Below are 17747 nucleotides of genomic sequence, written 5' to 3' on the forward strand. Positions count from 1 at the left end.
TTATGCAAAGAAAATTTAGAGAAGTATTTTGTCCATTGATAAGTCTAAAGTGCTGCAAACGGCACTGCCTGGCTGGCACTGTGTTGGAAGAAAGCTGGGCAAGAAGGCTGAGCAGTCACTGAGCTACTGTTTAATGGCCTGCACTGTAAAATGCTGGTTGCAATGTATGCTTTATTTAGATTTTTATGTCTTAATTTTAATCTACAGTGTTTTCTAGTATCATGAACCAATTAATGATTAACTACCCTTTTAGAAACCTTTATGACACTGACACTAAAGCAGTGCCATGACACTTCCAAGAATTACAATCCTATTACAATCCTATTAAGCCTCTTGGACAAAAGGTTTGTGGGGCTTCAAAAGGTTGTGCAAGGGAGCGGAGATATTGCTTTCCTTGCCAGACCCCCTGCTCTGCCATTAAATATAGGCTCGCAGTGGACGTGGGATCTGCCCGGGATCTGCAGATACCGGCACTGTTCCTGCTGGTACCCTGTGAGCTGTGAGCCCTTGGAATGAGAACACCACTGCAGTGCACCAGAGAAAACATCCTTTTAAAGTTGCCAGATGGAAACATGAGAAAGGCTAAAGATTACATGACATAAAAGTCTCGTGATTTGGGGTGTGATGCCACATGGATCACTGCTGCCATCAAGTCAAATGCTCTTTTGAATGCCATTAGAAAACAGCTGTGAACCCTGCAGCACAGGGCTTTATTTTGCTTATATATTGGGTGGGAAGCCTGCACAGAGCTAGATGGGCTGAAGCTGTATAAGCAGGGACATTGCCTATATAAGCATCTCTGGTTGTACTGCACTGCTATTCCTTTTTCCGTGCGCTCATAAACTCTCCCAGCAGAGTATCTGAGAGCAGAGTGATGTATCGCAGCCTGATTTTATTTCCCATGTCTCAGGAAAGGTAAATTTTTTTTCTTCATAACAACTGATTTAATTGTCATTTTCAAGCTGTTTCTTTCCTCACTCCCTCTCTCTCACTGCTTTAGCTCTTTTCACTCGTGCTTTCTTTTTATCTTTTTTTTTTTTCTTTTCACCTTCTTGGTTTTTCTTTGCTGTTTTCAGATCTGTCTTCAGAAAAGCCGGAGAAAGGAGATTTGTATCTTCAAGCAGAGTGATCTGTAAAGCCATGACCCTGCAGCGGAGAATGCCTTGTCTTTCATTATCCCAGGGTTCAGAGGAACAGTGCTATCAACATGCAAAGAAAGAGGCTTTTCTAAGATATTCTTGGACAGTTTCACAGGAGGCCTTGAAAATAAATGTCAAGACCTAGAATTGATGTAGACAGTACTGGGGGGAAGGCTGAAGCCTTTTGGGCCTCTTCAGATGACTTCTTTGAAGGCTGAGGAAGCAGCAATCCTTGACCGTTTCATGTGAACAAACATTTTACCAACAGAAAAGATCCATTTCAAAGGCTCTCTGAATATCACTGGTGTCTGAGCTAAGAAAGTTACGCTGAGGCGAGTTGTAGCAAACACTGTAGACAGATCCAGAAGGATGAACACAGAAGTCCTCTCCCTGTCTGCGGGTTTGGAGGAGGCCGTGTGTCTGTGCTGCCAGCACCTCCATCCAACAACCACGCCTGAGATCTCAGTGATGGGTAGGTGCAGGAGAAGCGGTTCTTTGTGGGCCACTCTGCTACCTTGTTTGTGTACGGGAGGTTTGACAGCAAGTAGCAGCTTGGAAGGTCTGGTCGCTCCAGAGGTGGTATCGGTCGGACTGGCTGAACAACAGCACTGCTCAGAGCAGAGCAGAGCCTGACCTCTTCAAACACACTGCTAACATCTCTGGTCAGCTGCAGCCGCTACCAGGCTTTCCTTACCAGCCAGCCCAGCCATAGCACACGTGGGCCTGACTTACAGGTGCTTTACAACATGTCTAAGGAGTCCCGTGATACCAAAATGCCTTAAATTGGAGAGTGGGGGGATGCTGCACAGCATCTTTAGTTCAGGGTGTACTTTCTTCAGTTTTGTCAATGTTGAACTTTTGCTAGAAATACCCAATGCATTTCCACACAATATGAAGAACGACACACTCTAGGGGCATAAAAATACTCTTGATTAACCAAAAAGCATGATTCAGATGTTGTAACTCAGTATTTTTAAGGACAGCATGCCTGTAGCTGAAAGTAATGGATGGAATCATCCATCACCATACACGGCTTTCACCATCCATGCAGGCACACTGTCAGAGCACTATAATGCCTTGCTGCAAGCCAAACGCAGCTTCCAAGTCTGCATATGCAAGTAATTAGGAAACTTCATGTGTGCAGTGCTTTTTTCCCTCTGTTTTCTACAGTACCTAAAACATTATAAATTAAAGTTAGAAAAATTTTACTTGATCCCACTTAAATCTGTCCCTTTACAGCCAGTACAGAGTGGCTTCTTGCAGCGAAGCCTCCAAGCACTTCTCCAGTAGCACGTTCGTTGTGTCCTTCAAGCTTTGCTTACACGTGGTGTAATGGAGAATAACCCCATCCACTCTGGGCAATTTAAAATTTACTTATTTCTCCATTGGTGCACATGGGGTTTCTTATCAGCTTTCTCAAAACACTTAACATGTGTTTATCCATATCTGTATTTGACTATACATCCGTTTGTCTACGCCTACATCTGTCTACATGAACGGACTTCATATGCTGAGAGAATGTTTCTGTGCTCACTTGGACAGAATCGGATTTAAATCTGCTACTGACCTTACACTGCTTATGACTCTGGGGAAATGGTCTCTCCCTGGAAAAGGTCTTACTGAGTTGAAAACTGCTTTTTTTTTGAGGATATCAGAGAATCCCTCCTTCCTGACCTGAATCTGCCCTAAAAATTCCATGAGGTTGCTTGTTTGTGAAGACCACCTTCTGCCACGCTGGCCAAAACCACTTCACTGCCTGCTGGGCCTCCTCTATCTCTGCCCATTGCTTGCCTCTTCTCTTAGAGTTAGACCACGAGCACTTTGGGTCAGAAACCCTTTTTCAGTACCACGGTATTCTGTGCTCCTAGTCCCTGGTTAGGACTCTGAGGTGCTACTAGGAAACAAGTCATGGTGATGCTCAAGTGCTCTGAAACCTCATTTGGCAATTTGTAACTCCAAGTTTTGCATCCCAGCAGACACCAAAGAAAGAGGAGTAGGGACACTGGACTCTGGACTTACTGATTTCATTATTAAATGCTATTATGACTAGTTATTCCTTTAAACTAGTTATTCCATTAAACACAGAGATGTGTTTAATGTAGGAGAGAGAAGAAGACAGGTCCCATACCCTAAGGCTCTAACAACCTAGATCTGAGCAGAGAGATCTGAAAGCCTGAGTACATCTAGTTTGTTAAGTGTCAAACAAGGAGCAGGAAACAAGGGTAACTGCAGCATCTGTGGGAGGCGAGTACCTAAGGCAGATAAAAGGCAGGAGAATAAAAAGATTTAAGAGATAAAAATTGGGCGAAGGAAAACACAGGATGCACACGAAGCAGCAGTCCCTCCCTCTGCAGTCTGGCAGGCTGCAGAACAGTCTCAGACGTGACGGGGCCTAATTAGAAATGTCCTTAATTTCAGGTAATCCTGGGCCTCAGAAATGGAAATTGCTCGAGAGTGCTGTTTGAGCACATTTATTTACTGTTTGAAGGGCACGATCCAAGACTAGCCCTGCAAGGAATGCAACAGATAGATTTCAAGCATGCTCCGACTTCCTAAAGTCTCTCTGATTGGAAAAAAAATGGGATGAAATGTGCAAGCACAACCAGAAAACCTTGTATGCAACCACCAGCGGGGCTCGCTGTAAGCAACACCTCCATGAGTGGGTGACGGAGCAGCTTCCCGGCAGCAAGGTGGCTTTAGCCCTGCAAACGCAGAGACGCGGAGAGCAGCTCCTGCTGGAGCTCGTCCCATGGGACCGGGCGCTTCGGCCGCCCCGTGCGCGGCACAGCCGAACAGTCTGGCTGCTCGCGGCCAGCAGGCTGTGTTCTTGGTCTGAGCTGGACCAGCCGCTGTTCCCCGCTCCTTTGACGTGTGCGTGTGTGTTACATGACTATAGAAGGAGCAATCAGTCAGCTCCCAGGAATCTTAGCAACAGCCGCGTCCCCAGAAAAGGCTTGCAGCAGCTGGAGCGCTGATGACTCAGCAGCATGGGCTCTCTGGCCTCTCGCTGATCCCTGGCAAGGCCGGCAGCCCCGAGCCCTGGCTCCCTTGTTTGGGTCAGTGCTTTCTCGCTGGCACCAGCAGATGAATTCCTGGATCCTGCTGGCCTTGGCGTTAGAAAGCAACCAAAAATGAGCCGAGAGCTGCAGCCAAAAAAAAAAAAAAAAAAAGTTTTTGTTCTCTTTTTTTCCTCTAACGACAAATTTAAAAAAAAAAAGTACAAACCCCACAGAATCCTGCTAGTAAGTTATAACGGAGGAGGCAAATGGCAGAGCTTAGCTGTGTAGGGGAAGATGGCCACAAGCCAGGAGACCCGCAACCCTGCCGCCCCTCACAGAACAACACGGAGGGGTGGGCTTGGGGCTGGGCTACAGACTGCCCCGAGCATCACTAGAAGGCTTGTTTTTTTATGTAACGAGAGTTTGGGAATGCGAGGTTGAGTAACTCCGCTGACATTTCACCTAGTTTCAGCCACTAGTGCGACGAATCCATTTGGCCTCGAGTTGTTTTTGCCTCCGAGGAAAATAGGTTTGCACGGCGCAGCCTCCCCACCCTCCTGCCGTAACTCCCCGGGGCGGACATGGAGGGAGATGGGGATTAAAGAGTCGTGGGTCGGGAACACAGCGTGTCTGTGAGCGGCGGGAGGAACATGGCGAGGGGACGGCGAGGGGACAGTGAGGGGACAGCGAGGGGACTGTGAGGGGACGGCGAGGGGCTGGCGAGGGGCTGTGGGCCGCGGTGCCGGCGGGCATGAGGCCCCTGCCCGAGTTCTGGGGGGAGAGGGCGGGCAAGGAGGGGCGGCGGGAGCAGGGGCTGCATGTCTGGGTTTTTTTGGCAAAGGGCTGCCGGGAAGCTTGCTGGTCCGCTGCCAGGCTCCGGCGAGCTCTGCTGGTCCCTCCCTTTCACGAGCACTAAAAATTCGCCCTGAAACAAAAACATGCATGTGTGTGTAACAATCTGCCTTCTCAGCAGCACCGCCACCACCCCGGCATCGCTGGCCTCATTACTCGGAGCAGGAAATGAGTAAAACATAAATGGCTTGGAAGGAGCCAGGAGGGGCCGCTTCTCTCCCCCGCTCCCTGGCAATGGCTGCCTATCGTTACAGTTTAATCTTGGAAATGCCAGACAGCTGTTGGAGTTGCTAGGAGACTGGCACACATTATGCAGATGTCGGGGACCTCAAATGTCTGCCGGAAATTACAGCTCATGTTGTGCGAGAGGAGACGTGCGTTTCCCTGTCTGGGGAGCCCAGCGGGAGCCCTGGGCCCCCCCCGCGCTCCCCACCCCTGAGCTGGGGCTGGCAGCCCGAGGCTTGACAAAACCCAGCGAGGACACCGGCTCCAGAGGGGGAACACAGATCACAGGCGCAGGAAAATACCACAGGAGGGGAAAGACGGCCAGCGGGAGGGGGGCCACGAGCGGGCCTGGACGCAGCGCGGCTCCCCGCGCAGGCCCCCACAGCTGTCCGGGCAAGGCCCTCTCCTTGCAGCAAATTGCCCCGAGTGTTTTTAAAATAAATGCCACGCGGCACATTTATTGCACCAGGTGGGGGGCGAGGGAGGGTCCCGCCAAGCACCCGTGGAGGCTTGGAGCTGTCGCAGCAGCCTGCTCGTGGTGGTGGTGCAAAGTCGGTGTGGTCAGGGCCTCCTGCCGCCTAAAAATCCACGCTCTTCTGAGCAGGGAGCCTCAGCAAAATGCTGGGAATGTGGGAAAGCGATCCGGGTGCCCAGCAAAACAGGTTACAGGAGGGTATTTTAAGTGTAGGAGAGCGTACGAGCGTTCAGATGCCCTGGGGAATGTCTGCCTGAATATCCGAGCAGCACCTAAACCGCCTCGCGCAGCAAGGAGCGCCGTGCCACATGGTGCGATTCCAGCATTACTCACCCCCAGGACTCAGCCGCTTCCCCACCCTGTTACATATGACCAGGAAATTATAGCCTGTGCGGCTCTGAGCCTGGCTGAACGGCTGCCATATCATATGATACACAACAGTGGTGTGACTGATGAAACAACAGAGCAATGTGTTTTTACTGAAACTCTGATGCTTCACAGAATAGACGGGCTTGGCTGGGTCAGACTGTCATTTGGTGTCTTGAATGCATGCTCCCTCTTGCACTTCTTGCCATTAATTAAAAATTCTGGATAAAAGTGAAATCTTAATCTTCCTTTATGCTCGTTTCTCACTGCCCTCCTTTTTCTTACAGCAGACTCCGTGGCCAGCCTGTGTGTGGCTCAGACACTACAGTTCCTCAGTCTTTCTTACTCCATCCATCCCACCTGTGGACAGGTTTTAATTTTTCTTCACACTCAGCAGTCACAAGATCTTTCTCCTACAGCCATCCTATCCATGGCCTCTGCATCTCTCATCTCTAGTACTGTAACATTCACTTCCCAGGTCTGCTGCACACCACTCCTCCCTGCCAGGACACACAGCGCATGCAGCCGCAAAGGTCATCGCTGCAGCATACCATATCGTCTCATTCCTCTCTTGAATTTATCCACTACTTCCTTCTTAACTTTGAGCTTAAGGAACTCGTTATTTCAAAGGTCACCTGTGCAAGACTGCTCATCCATCTTTTCCAGTATGTTTCTGCCTGTCTCCTCCGCTAACAAGATAAGTCCTTGCCTGCCCTGTCAGTCTCCTCACACTCTTTCATGCCACCTCCCCACTACATACCTCCTTTTGCTCCTCTTTTTGCAGCAACATCTCTACCAGGGTCAGCTCTCTGCAACTACGGTAGTCCGATTTCCTACAGGTTTGTGCTTCACTGAATCTAAGCACCCCTGAAAGCCTTTTCTTCCTGCTGGGTATTTTTAAGAGATGCAGCCCATGCAAATTCTCTGAAGTCTGAGAATATATGAGCTTCTCCTACTGCAACCTTCTCCTGAGCTGAAGAAAAGGGTTTTCTTTTCATTTGGCTTCATATTTTAACAAAATTATTTCTGAGACAGCTTGAATTTGCTTGAAGTTGAAAATTACACATGCATCAGACAGACATATGTTATCATACACACATGCTCCCCCATACACAAAGATCTTGTAATCACATAAGCCTTCTTTCTTTCCAAAACCAGACATAAATTGTAGCTGCAAAGCCCTGTGCTTCTCATTACACCCCTTGTGCTCTGTGTTAATTGTGTTTCTTCCACTGTTCCTCCATGTTTGCCTTTTTAGACCTTCTACTCCTAAGGGCAGGGACTGGTCTCTCCTCTGTGCCTGGAAAGTGTTAAGTGCCTTACGGGCATTACAACAATTTAATTAGTTAATAAGTACTAACAATTTGCATTAGTATCATGCTTCCTGCCATGTCACATCAGACTACTGCTCCAGCCAGTCAAACACTTCCCCCTTTCTCTTGGTGCCCTGACTTAATTGTCACTGCAGGGAGGCCAAGGCCTGGTGTCTGGTAGTGGTCAGCCCCACCGTCCCAGTCTCATTTCGCACAATCTGTCTAAGATTTTCTCCTTCTAAATTCATCCTCTACAGTATCTGAGCTCTTACTGTACTGGCTAATGCAGCCCAGTAACACACGCGATGAAGTGAGACTCAGCAAGGGATGAGGGCTCTGCAATACTCCCAGCATCGCACTATTCTGGGACAGGCAAAATAGAAGGATGAAGCAAGAACCCGCACTGGCCCCAGTCCTCACGGGCCTCACAGCACATCACACAGGAAACTTTCCTGCAGTGGTTACAATTCCTAGTACCTTTATCTTTCTTACAGAATCTGTTTCTTCTTCAAAATATAATAGTTTCTTCAATAATACTGTGCAGTAGCAAATTCCACAATTTATCCTGCAGCTTGCTGCTTCAAGGAGAGAGAATCTGTAGTGGATAACATCAAGTGATCTTTCACATCCTGTATCAATCATATTGAATTGCAAGGAAAACTAGGAGCCTCCTGGAAGGGTTTGACGGCTTTGCTGTGGAAAGAATTAGGAATGTGAGACTTGGGTGAAGAATTTCAATTAAAAGGAAGCCAGGAAGACCTTTGAGACAAGGTGGACACCTGCATTATATTTTAAGAGATATCTTTTATTTATGTATCTTATACCCCATATCCCTGCACAAACCCTTTATGTCTTATATTTCAGCAGAGAATCCTACACTGAGAAGCTGCAGATGGATGATTTGGTACAACAAATGAACCATTCAGGAGGGAAGAGATGGGCTTCTCCTTAAACGTTGTTCATATATCTACTGCCTGGTCTTGGAAGCCCGCCTGTCATCCTGCTGAGGAACAGGAAGGCAATTTCAGACAATGGAAGCAGCACGAGGAAAGAGATGGGACATGAATGCATCGGCATGTGGGAGGGTTGCTGGGAAAATGGAAAGCTCGCCATAGCTGGGCGAAGCCAGGAACCGCTCAGGATATGCAGCTGGAGGCCGTGGTGAACATACTGCAAAGGCCTTCTACCGGGAGGTGGCACCGGGCCTGCCCCGCTGCTCCTGTCACAGCAGCTGGCCCCCCTTGGGCACTGCGACCCCAATAGAAGTTACGAGGGACTGAAGACCCCAGAGAAAGTCCAGTCCACCGTACGTGCTGCCTCAGGGGCTGTGTGAAATTAACAGCTGGGAAATGATGTCAGGGCTGCCATCGGTTCTATATCACCGCTCTAGGGCAATATATAAGAAGAACGTGGGTCTTGCTACAGGCACGCTTAGGCCATAGGCAGGAGACCTGTCTTTTGGGACGGCGGGTCCTGCTGGAGCACGGCCCGGTCAGTGCCCGAGCTATCTGTTGTTTACAGGCACCGGCTCCTCGCAAACAAATCAACTAAGTGAGCCGAGTGGGTGATAAAGCAGAGCGGAGAACTGCATTGTCCTCCTCAGAGTCATAAAAACTCATCTCTTTTACAACTGCTGAGTGCTTTGCCAATATCATGCCAAGGTGAGAGCGGCGGGGGGAAGGGAAAGATATTGAAAAGGAAAATAAATGGGCCAGGTAAACAGCGCTGCCGCCGCCGCTGCAGCCGGGTTGTCATGGCGACCGGGGTGAAGAAGAGGAGGAGGAGGAGGAGGGATGCGGGCTGATCGATAGGCCTGCGCTGGCTCATCTGGCTTCCATCCACGTGCAGCTACAGAGGGGGAGAAAATCAAAGAGCCACACACGGGGCAGACAGGGCCGCGGATTCGATACCCGGCAGCAGCCCGATCGATAGCTTGTTGGAAGGCGGGTAATTGACTCCCGTTCTGCCGGCAGAAAGCGACGCGGAGACAGAGGTGTGTTCGTTAGCTACTGACTCGCAGCTCTACTTTATCGGCCGGTTTGTTCATTTAGTTGATTTGTTTGTTTGCTCGAGATCCCCTCTTCAGTCGGATTTCTCACTGTACCTGTCAAAGGCAAGCACAGCTGGACCGGAGCCAGCACCGCCCTCCAGTTTCTCAGTCACTTTCCCTCTCCCGTCCTTCCTTTGGTCCTGTTGGTTTTCTAATTGCACGCTGACAGAGATTTTGACGGGGGAAGCTGGAAACAAGGACAATCTTTTCTTTCAGGATTTCTAGAGCTCCCTTTTCTGCCTGGGTCTGGGAGCACGTAAGTACAGCTCCTCCAGGGATGGTCTACCTGAGCTCTAGAAGCACAGTAGCCCCCAAAGAAATTAAATCGTTCTATTTCTGCACTTCGCAGACCAGGTGAAGCACAGGCAGAGATATGCTACTGTCAGTCTTGTAAGTCTGCCATTGTCCAGAGGAGTTAGCTGCTGAGGGTGACCAGGTGATGCTATCAAAGACGAAAAAAAAAAGCAAACAACATCGGAGAGAGGTGTATCGGAGGAAGGGGAGGGAAATCAGGGCATGTTGCGAGGAAAAAATAACAAAAATTAAAATAATTTTTAAGAAACACATACAAAAAAAACAAACAGGAGGATGCAGAAAAAGAGATCTCCAAGAGAAAAGCATGTACTCGTGAGGCACTGAGGTAACGTAGGCTGATTCTCCCCTTCTATCTAGAGCTGGGCATGGAGCCCTGGCACAAAGCACCCGCCTGACCTTCAGGCAGGCAGTGCTGCATTTATAAACAAGCCCGTACAATAAACCAAGCTCACCCTCATGCTGATTAAGCTTCTGCAGGCATTTCCCAGCAAAACATAGTGGAATTTGGGTGGTAAAAACAGGACTTGTGTTTTCTATCTTCTATCAAAACAAGCAGCCCAAGACTCCCTGTCACCTCCCCGGGGCACTAGGAACCTAATTGACTTAAGCAGGAACAAAGCGCTGCCCCTCTGTGTGGTGCGACGCCCGTCGGCACAGAGCGCTCCATCTCCACTCCGAGATGCTCTGGGTGGCAGGGACCATCTGTTTGTTCTATGCTCGTCTATTGTCCAGCTTGCTGGAGTCCCCGTCTACAATGAGCATTCAGGCACTATGGTAATAATAAGAGTAGTAGCAGACATTGCTGGATAATTGGTACTGCTTTGTGGAGCAATGAGCCCCTTAGGGTACTGCTAAGAAGAGGCACACCAGAAGTATCACTTCCTTCAGTTCTCTAGATTTTTCTTGGAGCTATCCCATCCAAATGCTCTGCAAATGCAATTTTATTTAGCTTCTGAATTAAAAATGAAAACTCATTTGCTTGGAATTCGGCATCTCTTAAGCTAGCTGGCAGCAGTCCAGCTCTCAGGGCTTGTGCTTTTCGGGTCTGATCCAAATCCCAGAGAAGTCACTGAAAATCTCTCCACCGATTTTAGTGAGTCAAACTACTGCATGAGGAGTAAACTGCCATCTCTCGATGCTTTTCTTTTTATTATTATTTCCTTTTCATGCTTTGAAGCACTAGCAGGTGTACCTCACAGAAGCTGGATGTAAATCACAGTGGGAAGAGGGGGGCTGCGTGCGCACAACTGCTCCCCATTGCATAACCTGCAAGATGCAGGCTACGTCAGGCGATGCTAACAGGGTAGGGACTGCAGCTCTTTTCATTCCCCAGTACGTCTGCCACTGGAAATATTTACAAACCACCCAAAGATGCCTCTGTGCCCTGTAGAATATTTTCCTTCAGTTCCTTTGTGAGTGGGAAGATAAGAGCTTCCTAACCTCTGGGCATAATTTATGGCAGAAATAAATAGCAAGATGATAGAACAGCTCTAAAGTACATTATTGAAAACGTTCACCTCCAGAGAGAGCAGGCAGGTGGGTGAGCCAGAATCAAGTCAGACTAAAAGCCTTAGAGGAATAGTAGTATCTTCTAGTCATAAAGGAACAAAAAGTGTTTGCTGCACCTGCAGACTGTTTCCTCTCAAGAAGGAAGCCGGAAGGTTGCACAAAATATTAAACAAGCAATGAAACAGCCTGTCGTCAAATTTGTGCTCAGGCAAAATAAATAAAAGGACATATATTATTCTACGTTGCTATCAAGCTAAATGCCTGGGCTACCTGCCAACAAGAACAACTATTTGCTGAACCCCTCTGCACAACACGGATGAGCAAAGAAAGGGGGAAGACACGGGAAGAGCAGGATGGGTCTTTTACGCGTCAGTACGATCCCAGAGAGTCAGCGCGGCGAGTCTGGCTGGCTAGAGAGCAAATTCAGGGGCCTGACCACTGAAACATAGTCTACGTTCTGGCAAGAATGAGGTAATCCAAACATGCTGGAAGCATATATTCGCAAGGGGAATGATGCAATGCACAAACAGCCCATGTCTTTCTTGAAAGGGACCTTGAAGGTCTCTCGGGCTAGGTGGGAGCTGTAGGAGGGCATCTCACCTGCCTCTGCGCTGGTGCACTTTCACAGCTGTATACACAGGCCTCAAAAACAGGGTCCCTTTAAATTTCTGGTCGCCTACCAAAATGCCACTTTCTAGGAATTTGCCCAGAAGCATTCCTGGCAGGGAACTGACGCCTTCGGAAAGCAAGAGCAGTAGGGTTAACTCAATCTCTATCAATAGTAAAGCACAAGATTTTGATAACACAAGGGCTCCTGAATCCTAAAAAGCAAGAAAAACAACTGCAGTCCTACACTAGGAATGGCATCGATGCTTCAGTTCTGCGCTGCATACCGTAATGCTTACCTAAGGCCTCAAAACAGGGGTCATGAAGCAAATCTGGGAGTGTTTAACTGAGTTGTCTGACGGGCAATCTGTGGGCTGGGACCACACTGACAATTTCCTTTGAACACCATCTTTGCAACACAGGAGCTGAGGAAAGGTGATTCAGGAAGCCCTTGAAGGCCATTTGTTAGTGCATTTCTCTAGCCACAGGCTCTGCAATTGCTTTCGTGTCCAGTGAGGAGGTGGGAGGACAGACTGGAAGCTTGCTTCTGCCTGTGCCTGCTGGTCATCTCAGCATCCACAGGGCAGGCCACCACTGTACCAACAGTAGGTCCTTTAGTACTGGAAAAACTGGATACCTTAATAACCTGAGAAACTTTTCTAGGGAAAACACAGAACGAAGAGCGCAGAGGAAGATCTGCTTCTGCAAGAGCAGCCAGTGGGCAGGCGAGACTGAGATTCTGGGCTTTGCAAAGACCTGCTAGAATTCATACAAATCAGGACGCTTGGGAGGGTCACTGCCACTCCCAAAATCAAAATCAAATCTAGGAATTGTGACAGTGGCTTAATTCAGCCCCAGGGGTGACCTGTGAGTACTCAGCACGCCCAGCAGAAGGTCTGTTCCAGTGCCAGAACACGCAGCCGCCTCATCCTGGGAGTCCTCCTTTACAACAAAACGCGCACACAGCCTCCAGTCACCGACTTGACCTTAGAGCACCTTCAACCTGAGAACCCAGGCCAATGCCTATCGGCAATATAATTTAAATCCTAAACTCTGGTGCTGCAATGATGCATTGTTTTATGATTAATGAATGCCATTAAACCAGAAAGCCTCTTCAACCAGCAGTGAAAACTCAGGAGAAATACCAGAGTCAGCCACAGTCAAGGGGGCTCAACCAAGAAGAGAAATAAATGCTTGTGGTTTAAGAAATCTGACTTTCAGTCTCCTTTCTAGATTGCTCCATCCTAAATTGTTAATCCACATTGATCTGCTTTCAGAAAGTTCGCAGGGCTGCCTCGTTCCCGTGCAGCTCCCCAAGCAGGAGGAGCCGAGCAGGGACAGGGCACCACTGGAGTCTCTGGTCCCCAACACCGGTGCTAACCTGCCTCCTGTTCCTGGCAGGAAAGCAAAGCCTGGACATTTTGCTGACACTGCCTCAGGTTCATTTAGATACAACTGACCAAACAGACAGGTTAATATAAGGAAAGGGAAGGTAGCATGCAGCCAGCGGTAAATCCAGCTTAGCCACGTATTAGTGTACTTGCTCCACTGTCGATGTAATCCCACACATGCAAGGCTTTGTGCTGAGCTAAGCAAAGTTAGCTGCTTGTAATCAAAGTGCACTTCAGTTAGCTCACCTGCAGTGAATGCTGGTGATTATTTGGGGCTTTACAGCGCAGATAACCTCATCAGTGGTCACAGATGGTTGAGTCGAGACTATACTTGAATATAGACAGGAACTGCTATATAGGCTTTGGGGGAATAGCAGAGCAGAAAGTGAAAAATGTGCTGATTAAACAATTAGGTTTCCAGTCACTTGTGAATTTGGACCTTTTTTTTTCCAGGTTAGTGACAAGGATGATTTCTCATGCTGTGTGAGAGGCCAACTGCTCACACTATCAACATGGCAGGCAGAAGAGCCTGGGGAGAAGACAAAGAAAAGCAGCTCAAAGCACGAGGAGGCTGGGGAAAAGCAGGAGCCAGGCAGCAGAAGCCTGTGGGGAGGGTACACCCCTAAGCAGTGAGGACTGCAGCTGCCTCAATGCCCGTGGTGCCACAGGGATGGCTTTAAAGCAGCTCCAGTTCCCATAGCAGCAGCACCTGGCAGAGCCGAGGGTCGGGATGCAGCTCCCGTGGAGGAGAGGAGCCAAGCTGGCTGCCTGCCCCAGCCCTGCCAGCGGCAGCACAAAGCCCCTGTCCCAGGGCAGCTGTGCAGCCCCCAGCCTGGGCTCCCTCCTTAAGCAGGAAGGCAGAGATCCCTTCACCTCAGCCCCCCCTATGAAAGACAGATCAGCTGAGAAGGCAGAGATCCCTTCACCTCAGCCCCCGCTATGAAAGACAGATCAGCTGAGAAGCAGCTCCTGCTTTGCAGCAGCGCCCCAGTCAATTTTTGGATTCCCAAGAGAAGAAGAGAGGCTGAGCTAAACCTCAGTGTCTGGCAGGACAGGTGAAAGGGCCAGCGAACATCCTCAGCAGAAGGGTGCAGAGGGATCCTCAGTCTGACATATTACCAAACAAGTGCTTTTCCTTCCCCTCGCACCTGCTTTCTGGCTCGTCTTTTTACCTACTACAGCTTCTCTGCTGCTGATTTTTGTTCTCACCCTCCTTTCTGTGCTCTAGCAAAATCTTCTGCTTTGTAGGCATGACGCCAGTTCAGGCTGATGTTTACCAGCTCTAGTAGGGTTCACTTTCTCACTTGCACAATTCACACCTTCTCCCAGAGAGAAAGAAGTGAGAGGCTGCCATTAGCAGGATTGAATGTCAGACACCTGAGAAAGCTGACACTGAAGAAGTGATGGAGGCAGTTCCTAGCAAACAGGTGGCTACATCATAAAACCTCTTACACTTGATGCTAACCAGCCCCAGCCTGGCAGCCTTGGTGGAAAGGCCAGGGGCCAAATGGGTCACAGAGAGTGAAGTCTCTGATGTCCCGAGGGGTTCTTCTACGGCTGGGCTGAAGCGTGCTGCAGTGACTGAGTGCACGCCCTCACCTGTGCCTGCTTCTACTCCTTCTCTATCATCCTCTTATCGGGGCTGAGAATCTCACATCTTTCAGCAGAATTCATTTGACATTGAATGCAAGGAAAAAAAAATACAGGGAAATTGTTAGGCTCAGAGAAATAAACATTTTCAGGAACAATTTCATCTTGCTGACTGTGGTAATGTGTGACAGATCTGAGCTCAGGCAAATCAAGCGGACCACTATCCATATTTCATTCCGATATTGTGAGAGAAAGCAGCAGCAGCCAGAGAAATGGAAAGATCGACAGTTAATTGGAAATGTTACATCTGCTGTTTATGCAAAAGGCATAAATATTTATATCCTGAAGGCTGACTTTTGGGTTCGCTCCTCAGCAGGAAGAGATTTACATTTTGAATAAAGACTTTTTCTTTCCCCTTCTCAGTAAACGTGAGCAGTTTATTATTCCTTTAAACAGGAATCTTTAGCCGAGTTCTCCAGTCCCGTTAGTTACATGCAGATTCCCTGGGCTTCGACAGAAATTACAGGTGTGTGCAGCCTGCAGCATCAGCCTCCCTGCTTTTAGACAGAAAGAGAGGGGTGAGGCCGAGACAAAAGGGCAGGAAAGGAGATCACAAAATGAGAAGGCAGAAGATACGGTGACAATTCAAAGGCACCTGAGATGCTGAACTGTTTTTCTAAATCTGCTTTTAGTAAGAAAATAATGAAGGTCTGTACCTTGAAAGCATAGAAAAATTGGACAACGTTAGCTGTTGATACAGAGGAAAGAAATACTAGGACAATTTAATACATTGATATATTGGAGTAAGCAGCCCTCACAACAGTGTGATGAGTGAACGAGCTAACAAAGTCATTTACGCATGCAGTGATCCTCGAAAAGTCAGGGAAATGTGCTGAAATACGGCAATATTACAAACAATGACAAAAAGTATGTTGTTCTACAAAGCATCGTGTACCTTATCTGGCCTTCAGACCTGCTGCTTCTCTGTGACCCTCCTTGCCCTGTACTTGGTGAGCCAGGCTTTGTACCCCTCCCTGTACCATCCCATGCTGCTGTGCCCTCGTCTCCCATGGTCTGCCACCCTGCTCCCATTTCTCCTCTCATTTCTGCCTGCTTCCATCCTTGGCCTCTGCTTCAGGCTTTGCCTGCTTTCCTGCCTGCCTTCTCACTGCTTTTCATTTCACCACACACACTAGGCTCCAGCATCCACCCTTTTCCCTACCATTTCCCAATTTGAGGCTTCCGCTATTACTCCAACTATTCCCATCAGCTTCTGCCTCCATCTGCTCTCTTCTCTTCCCCCACTCCCAACCTCAAACTTCATGTTTGACTTCGTGCATTCTCAAGAGACCCCCAAATCTTTCCATCTCTGTGCAGATGCTGAAGCTATTTGCCTCCCTCCCTTCTACAGCATCGCTTCTTTCTCTATTTTAATCGTCCTCTCTGTTTATCTGTAGAGTTAAAGCTAAGAAAAGAGTTACAGAAAACACTAACAAAACACCCAGATGAGATTCAGGATGCTGTGGGTTCCTCTCCTTGGCACATACCAAACAGACTGGCCCCTGCCTGCAGACCAGAGCGCCGGCAGCAATGCTGCCAGGCAGCCAGCAGTTGCTTGAGCTCCAGCCCTGGACATCTCAAACAGTGCCTCTTGTCCCCTGCTTAATAATAAAAACTGCACCTCTTGCAGGGACTGAGGAGTCTCCAAAGCTATAATCTCATTATCTGAAAGCACTTGTATGGGGAACGGGTGTGTGGAGCCTGCTGCGGACGAGAGGGCTACCTGACTCGAGTACTGATTTGTGCCTTCCTGGCACAGAGTTATCAGCGCAGAGCATTCCCGCAGGGCCAGCGGACCAAGCCAAAGGTATCGTGGAGTTTACTTTCGCCCCTTTTCTAGCCATCACTGGATTACTTCCAACTCCTTCTCCTTTGTCTCCCAAAAAAAATGTAAGGAAGGAAAGCACCAGGACCGTGAGAGGCTGTTTGTATTCTCCCCCTGCTTTGCCCCTTGTTTCTGAAGCCCTAGAATTTCAAAGCAAGATTTGATTTCAGTTTAAGGGAATTTTTGTGTGTGTGTGTTAAAATGGTTTGTCCTCTGGGACTATTTTTCCTGGCTCCCATCGTTTCTGTTGCCAAGGCAACTACAGCTGGCTCAGATGTGCTGCTGCCATGGCAACTGTCTGGTCCTCCTGTCAAAGGATGCAGCGAGACAGGAATGATATTTGCATCCCCAATGCTGCACAGAACAAATCTCTTTCACCACTCCTGGGGAAGACATAAGACAACTGTATATAATCAGCACAAAATCCAATCTAAATCCTCTCGGAGAGGGTTTTAGACAGCTGGTGATGTGAGAGAGCTGCAAAGAAATTGGGCTTGGGGGTGGACTGGCACTTGACTGGCATTTTCAGAGGCTGTTCTGAGCAAAGCAGTACGCTTGGAAATACCCCTTAGAAATCACCCGTGTGGGAAGAACTCGAGATTTGCCAGGAACAGCTAATTCATGTAAAAACTAACACATTTTCTGTAAGATCTTTGGGGAAATTGTTATCTGTTAAGAAATGCACGGTAAGATACACCTTGGTATTTCATCCTGGAGAATAGATCAGAGCTTGCGCTACGCGTGGTTGTGTGCTGGGATATGGCCAGCACAAGTTGCCTGCGTCCCTCTTAGACAAATACTGCTGCAGACTCACAGAAGGATCAATATTCCTTGTAACTGTTTGATCTTCCACGCTGTCTGTCTCCCACCACCCTGTCCACACACGTACCCACCCAGCTGAGGAGGACGAGGAGGAGAAGGAAGAGGAAGAGGAGGAGGAGGAGGTGCAGTGCCAGGCCCTGGCACAACAAAGCAGCTCAGCCACAAGCCTCAAGAAGCCCTGACTCAGCCCGCGTGTCACACAGCGTGGTA

At 48.6% G+C, this 17747-nt stretch overlaps 1 long non-coding RNA gene across 1 annotated transcript; it reads left to right on the forward strand.

The window, feature by feature from the left end:
- Positions 1-322: 322 nt before the first annotated feature.
- On the forward strand, positions 323-17747 carry LOC310900092. The gene is made up of 3 exons (XR_014584832.1): positions 323-8140; positions 8234-16697; positions 17613-17747. It is a non-coding gene; the product is annotated as an uncharacterized lncRNA (long non-coding RNA).

This window comes from Anser anser, assembly GCF_964211835.1.
Source record: "Anser anser genome assembly, chromosome: 5".
Classification (NCBI taxonomy): domain Eukaryota; kingdom Metazoa; phylum Chordata; class Aves; order Anseriformes; family Anatidae; genus Anser; species Anser anser.